The sequence below is a fragment of the Rhynchophorus ferrugineus genome, unplaced genomic scaffold (genome assembly GCF_030347505.1).
Source record: "Rhynchophorus ferrugineus isolate W39M unplaced genomic scaffold, kcgeb_rfMv2 rfM680, whole genome shotgun sequence".
Classification (NCBI taxonomy): domain Eukaryota; kingdom Metazoa; phylum Arthropoda; class Insecta; order Coleoptera; family Curculionidae; genus Rhynchophorus; species Rhynchophorus ferrugineus.
The window spans coordinates 1-7500 of record NW_027473257.1 but is presented as its reverse complement, the minus strand read 5'-3'; the positions used below and the strand labels follow the sequence as shown (position 1 = coordinate 7500).

Sequence of the window (7500 nt, the reverse complement as noted above, 5' to 3'; positions counted from 1 at the left end):
TGTCCTGCAGTTCACAAGTTGACGCGCAATTAGCTGCGTTCTTCATCGACCCACGAGCCAAGTGATCCACCGTTTAGGGTAATCTTTTTTTAAGTTAGGTTTTAAACGCATATCGAAACGTTTCTATTATAAGACGACGACGACGACGACGACGCGCGCTCACGTCATAGACAGCGCTTGCGCCCCTTTCGCAGCCGCCGTCGACTTTAAAACGCTCTTACGGTTTATTTTCGTCTTCTCCACTACACACAACGAGAGGAGCGGAGACAGACTACTCGAAATGGTGACGTTCGTTGTAAATTTTCGTCGTCTCACCTCGTACGACAACAAAAGAGCATACGCTGATCATAGTTTGGCAATATTTTCGTAAACTAAATCTCACCCTTTTGGAATGAAACAAACGAAGGGTGATAAGATTTTCGTAAACTAATCACATTACCGATCATCGTATATGTTCGTCGATATGAGGATCGAAACGTCGATTAGAAATATAATTGGCAAAATCGTTTTATTTTGCGCTCGATTTGTCCATTTATAACGAAATCCGTCGTAGGCCGACGATTATTACTCGTCGTCCTATATAACAACATCTTCATCGTATATATCTCCGCTTTCGGGCGTACATCTTTTAAAACCATATATTATAGGTACCCGAAAACAGCTACGTTGACGACGTCGAAATTCGATCGGAACTTCCGAACTTCGTAGATGGCTCTTTAACGTTCGACAATGATTTTTACAGACTTGTACGTTTACCTATTATATATATATAGGCATAACAACACACTGTAATGATCCTTCCGCAGGTTCACCTACGGAAACCTTGTTACGACTTTTACTTCCTCTAAATGATCAAGTTTGGTCATCTTTTCCTACACATCGACGACGCCGAAACGCCATCGCGTGTCGATCCGAAGACCTCACTAAATCATTCAATCGGTAGTAGCGACGGGCGGTGTGTACAAAGGGCAGGGACGTAATCAACGCGAGCTTATGACTCGCGCTTACTGGGAATTCCTCGTTCATGGGGAACAATTGCAAGCCCCAATCCCTAGCACGAAGGAGGTTCAGCGGGTTACCCGGGCCGCTCGGCCAGGGAAGACACGCTGATTCCTTCAGTGTAGCGCGCGTGCGGCCCAGAACATCTAAGGGCATCACAGACCTGTTATTGCTCAATCTCGTGCGGCTAGAAGCCGCCTGTCCCTCTAAGAAGAATAGTTTGTACGCCGACAGTAAAAACCGCGCACGAACCGCGAAACCCGAAAGCAACGCGGCCGGCGGGCCTTTAGGATGTCAAAAAGCGCCTAGTTAGCAGGCTAGAGTCTCGTTCGTTATCGGAATTAACCAGACAAATCGCTCCACCAACTAAGAACGGCCATGCACCACCACCCACCGAATCAAGAAAGAGCTCTCAATCTGTCAATCCTTCCGGTGTCCGGGCCTGGTGAGGTTTCCCGTGTTGAGTCAAATTAAGCCGCAGGCTCCACTCCTGGTGGTGCCCTTCCGTCAATTCCTTTAAGTTTCAGCTTTGCAACCATACTTCCCCCGGAACCCAAAAGCTTTGGTTTCCCGGAAGCTGCCCGTCGAGTCATATTAGGGAACGTCGACGGATCGCTAGCTGGCATCGTTTAAGGTTAGAACTAGGGCGGTATCTGATCGCCTTCGAACCTCTAACTTTCGTTCTTGATCAATGAAAGCGTTTTTGGCAAATGCTTTCGCTTCTGTTCGTCTTGCGACGATCCAAGAATTTCACCTCTAACGTCGCAATACGAATGCCCCCATCCGTTCCTATTAATCATTACCTCGGGGTTCCGAAAACCAACAAAATAGAACCGAGGTCCTATTCCATTATTCCATGCATACAGTATTCAGGCGAAATTTTAGCCTGCTTTGAGCACTCTAATTTGTTCAAAGTAAACGTGCCGGCCCACCTCGACACTCAGTAAAGAGCACCGCGGCAGGATTGAGTTGGGCCGTCGTAACCACGACGCGCACAACACGCACGCCGAAACGCACGCGCGACGGCGACGCGACACGACTAAGCCCACCGGCAGGACGTCTCGCGAAAAACACGCCAGTTAACACCGCGAACGATGAACCGGCGGCGCGAGACACAAATTCGACTACGAGCTTTTTAACCGCAACAACTTTAATATACGCTATTGGAGCTGGAATTACCGCGGCTGCTGGCACCAGACTGGCCCTCCAATTGATCCTCGTTAAAGGGTTTAGAGTGTACTCATTCCGATTACGGGGCCTCGGATGAGTCCCGTATCGTTATTTTTCGTCACTACCTCCCCGTGCCGGGAGTGGGTAATTTGCGCGCCTGCTGCCTTCCTTGGATGTGGTAGCCGTTTCTCAGGCTCCCTCTCCGGAATCGAACCCTGATTCCCCGTTACCCGTTACGACCATGGTAGGCGCAGAACCTACCATCGACAGTTGATAAGGCAGACATTTGAAAGATGTGTCGCCGGTGCGAGACCGTGCGATCAGCTTAAAGTTATTCAGAGTCACCAAGTTGTACGATGACGAGCGCGAACCCGAAACCGATTGGTTTTGATCTAATAAAAGCACTCCTTCCATCTCTGGTCGGAGCTCTGTTTGCATGTATTAGCTCTAGAATTACCACAGTTATCCAAGTAATTGTGGGTACGATCTAAGGAACCATAACTGATTTAATGAGCCTTTCGCGGTTTCACCTTAATTCGGTATGTACTGAGACATGCATGGCTTAATCTTTGAGACAAGCATATGACTACTGGCAGGATCAACCAGGGAACTGTTCTTATTATTTTATCGACACGAAGCAGATAAAACAAATACAGACACAGTTTATTTTATAAGTTTGACTTATAAAGAAACGTGTGCGTAAGACGACGATATATAATATATATCGACGACTAATAAAAAGGAGGTGCATGATAGCGCGCCTAGACGACGGAAAAACCGGTCCGAGGCGCCACGCTCTTACATTTTAATATTAGTTGTCTAATAAAACAAAACGATATCATCATCTTAGACACATCTTTTGTTTTTTTTATACACAACCGATCGACTAGGCACCCAATTATCTCGATTATCGACGACGATCGTCGACTACGTCGAAAATTGGATGCCGCAAAATATCGTTCGGCGTTTATAAGACCTCGAAAAACATTCTCTCCGAACCCTTCGCTAGATAGAAATATATAAAGCGACAAGGAAACCTCGTACGAGAAACGTTTCGTGATTTTTTATTTTATTCTCGCTCGGAGAGCAGAGAGCTATCGCAAAATGTGTTGCTGTTTTATGAACGTTCCGATGAAAAACCGATACGTCCATAAAAATAATAATTCCAATCGCATATGAATCGTGGATCATCTTCTTCTAACGAAGCCGAATGTTCCCGCCGAATTCGCGATCTCGCAGTGATACCGTCGTCGTCGTCGTACGCTTCCCGATATATCGAAAAAAACCGACCAGGAAGAACAACGAAACGACGATACAAAATCGCGAGAGCGTTACGAATATATAATAACACGACGAAATACGCTTTTTATTTAGATAAATAAAAAAATACGGTTCGGATCTTATATATTAACATATAATATGTAATACCACCTTCGCTGATCAAAAGCCACTCGGTAAAAGTGTCACAGCGCCGGTCGACCCGACCCGTCGTATCCGTCTCTCGTATCGCCCCACGTAGAAGCGCACACGATTTAAGCGCGGGTCTCTCGCCAGCTATCGGAAATGTATGGGTGTTTTAGAACAGATCGTTTATACGGACGTTGCGCAAATTTTTCGTTTTTACGTCTGCCCGTTCTCGTTATTATCGGAATGTTCCGATGAATAAACTTTAGCTTTAGACAACGTGAACTTCTAAAGCAATAATTTTAACCTCTCGTGTTAATACGTCCTCAGGCCGTTTCTAGACTGCCGATCACGTTCTTTAAAAGTCGGAAAATTCCGATCCATAAAATTATGCTAGTAGAATGTAAAGATCCTTCATAGGATGGATACTGTCACATATCGATACGGCGATCGGAGTAAAACTGTTCTCACGTATTTCAGGACATTTTAGGTTGTTACGTCGGCCCGTTCGTTATTATCGGTATATACCTATGAATAAATGTTTTGCTTGTAGAACGTAAGATTCCAAAAGAATGATTCGCCGAAACGATGGTGCACCCTTACGATCGGATATTTGCCGCTTATTGGCCATTTTCTATAATTCATCCGTTAGATATCGTTTATCGATTACGGATAAGGTTTTCCGATATCAGAATGTTCCTAAGGATGATTCGAAAGTGATTTGAACGAAGAATTTGATAGAATGAATCCTTTATTTATCCATTGAGTACAGGGTACGGAGTGTCTGCGGGGTCAGCTAATATATTATATTTCTCTCTCGACGTAATGGTAACTCGAAGTCCGAACCGCGCTCATGAAGCTCGGTTTCAATCCAATCCATGTTGGTCGGTTCCTCGAGAGGAACGCCGTATCTTCGCGGTCGACCGCCTAATGAATCAGGTGGTAAAAGTCCAAGCCCAGCGCGGCAACGGCAGGCGCGTTCAACGTTTTAACTGCCAATTCTACGGTCATTCATCGGCCAACTGTAAAGCCACTCCGGCCTACGTCAAGTCCCAAAGACAGAAATTCCCCGCCGAAATGCACCAACTGTTGAGAACCATACACCGCAAATTACTCGGGATGCAAGTGCCGACCTACTCCAAAAACAACCAAACCCAAAAGACCAATTCCTCCCCCCACTCATGTACGGGGAACTCAAGATAACAGTCGTCTGGCTGGTCTGGATTCCACTAGAACACGAACCCGATCTCCATTGGCGAAATACTCTTCGGAACATATTCAGATGACCAAGGAGATTTTCAGGCCATTTTCAACGCCATCAACCACACAGCTATTGGAAGAATTACTATCGGCCGGGATAATAGATGAGTTGGAACTTGGGCTTATTGCTCCAAGCGAACCAACTCACTACTCCTCCAATCGACCGACAATAATTGACTTTTTTATCTATCAAAATTCGAATCAAGCCTCTGACCTGCAAGTACTCCAAGATATCGATTCTGACCACAGGCCTATCCTCCTCACCCACCATCAGCGATTTTCCACTGAGTTCCACTGTCCCCAAGCAAGGTCAACCTAGTAAACGAAAAAAAAAGTATCTTCTCTTTGACGATCCTCATTATATTAGGACGATAGTTCCATTCTAAATTCTTGATTAATTACAGTTCCTATTTGTTCATTTCGAGACGTTCCCGTGATTAATACTTATCGTGTAGAAATTAGCCACAATCCACAATTAGCCACAGTTAGGAAAAATAAATTAATTATCATATAGTCATAAACGTAATAAAAATGAATACACATATTTTCGAAGTCACTCCAGAAATACTTTACCTTATTTTTAAATAACAATCTCGGGCCGTACCATTTTTACAAAACTTATTCTATATACTTACTATATAACAGATTATAATGATATAATATAATTCAATACAATAACTACAATATATATATATATATCTGAAAATTCTGTTTTTATAAAATGTCAGCTACTGTTTAACATTTCATTTTTTAAAATGTATATCCAATTGTGGTTCTGAAAAGAACCGATTTTGCAGGTAAGTAGTATATTGAAACACACATAGGTATGTGAATTAATTTACTTAGAACTGGTATATTTGGTGACTGCTTTGGTACCTTCGCTAACGGCGTGCTTAGCCAACTCACCGGGTAACAATAACCTAACGGCGGTTTGGATTTCTCTGCTCGTGATCGTTGATCTCTTATTGTAATGGGCGAGACGCGACGCTTCGGCGGCTATCCTTTCGAATATATCGTTCACGAAAGAATTCATGATCGACATGGCCTTGCTGGAGATACCCGTATCGGGATGAACCTGCTTTAAAACTTTGTATATGTAAATCGCATAGCTTTCCTTCCTCCTGCGCTTCTTTTTCTTGTCGCTCTTAGAGATATTTTTCTGGGCTTTTCCGGCTTTCTTGGCCGCCTTACCGCTTGTCTTCGGTGGCATTTCGAAATAAAAATCCCGACGTCTCACGTACCTCAAAGAGTACTTAACTAAAAAAATGCCTTTAATTCTAGAACTTATAACATTCGAAGGAACACTTCTAAGCCCCGCCCATAGCCCGAGTTAGAGTCTGATTGGTCGCGTATGATATAACGAGTTTGGCTCGCGGACAAAATTCCAGGCCGATCTGTAAGAAATTTCCAGTACCGTTTTTGATTTAAAGGTGAGCAGTATCTAACAACGATCGAGATTAACATGTCCGGACGTGGTAAAGGCGGAAAAGTGAAGGGAAAGGCGAAGTCTCGTTCCAATCGTGCGGGATTACAATTTCCTGTCGGTCGTATTCACCGACTTCTAAGGAAAGGAAATTATGCCGAACGCGTAGGGGCCGGTGCTCCCGTTTACTTAGCTGCCGTAATGGAATATCTGGCGGCCGAAGTTCTCGAGTTGGCGGGTAACGCCGCTAGAGACAACAAGAAAACAAGGATTATCCCTAGGCATTTACAATTGGCCATCAGAAACGACGAGGAATTGAATAAACTGTTATCTGGCGTTACTATTGCCCAGGGCGGCGTCTTGCCTAACATTCAAGCAGTATTATTGCCTAAAAAGACAGACAGCAAAACCAAATAGATAACGCAAACCGTTTAAAGTTTTGCATACGCCCTTTAATATCGGTCCTTTTCAGGGCCAACAAAATCGTATAAAAAAGAAGTTAGAATACGCGTTCTTATTAAAGAATAAATATTAACTAGAAAATTTATAAATAATCTGATCTGTACTGAATATTCCTTTATTACTGTTTTAGAGTATCGATCGATCGGTTCCCTAATTAGTTACGGCTCTATCTAGAAAATAATCATTTAAGTAATAATAAGATAATAAATAAATTATATAAATATTCTTTCTTTTATAAAGTTATATTGTGGTTCTGAAAAGAACCGTTTTTTTTTCTATTAAAAAAATACGGTCTTGGACGAACGTATTTTTTAGGGAAGTCGTAGCACGTCCAGGAGTGTCGGGATATTTGTAATTTTCAACTCCGTGTCTTCTTGATCTGACGATGAAATGTGTCGCCTGTTTAATATATCGTCATACGTAGTAGAAATAGTTTTATTTCTTTTTCTTTGGTGATACTGGTTTTTTAGTTTTCGCACCTTCACCAGCGGCAACACGAACAGTTGAGGTCGTCGTCTTAGCACTTTTCGGTTTAGGCGCCTTGGGCTTTTTCGTAGGTCCGGCTTTATTAGATTTTTTCGCTTTGGAAGGCGATTTCGGGGATCTTGCGGCCGTGTTGCTTTTTGCTGCTTTCGAAGATGAACTATTAGCGGCGGCATTGGAAGCGGACGTAGTCGTGGCGGCGGTAGATTTCTTTCCTGTTTTCTTTTCGACGGCTTTTTTGGCAGAAGCTTTTTTCTCGGCCAAAGTTGCAGATTCACCTTTCTTACTTTTAGCTGTGG

At 43.4% G+C, this 7500-nt stretch overlaps 2 non-coding genes across 2 annotated transcripts in view; both read right to left on the bottom strand.

The window, feature by feature from the left end:
• The window catches only part of LOC143206411 (5.8S ribosomal RNA), a 155-nt gene extending 74 nt beyond the window's left edge, over positions 1–81 (bottom strand). Inside the window, exon 1 of the ribosomal RNA XR_013008381.1 lies at positions 1–81. This exon is cut by the window's left edge and continues 74 nt beyond it. This is a non-coding gene — a ribosomal RNA (5.8S ribosomal RNA).
• A 708-nt stretch (positions 82–789) lies between these two features.
• On the bottom strand, positions 790–2778 carry LOC143206412 (small subunit ribosomal RNA). Its single transcript, XR_013008382.1, has one exon. It is a non-coding gene; the product is annotated as a small subunit ribosomal RNA (ribosomal RNA).
• Between the last annotated feature and the right edge of the window lie 4722 nt (positions 2779–7500).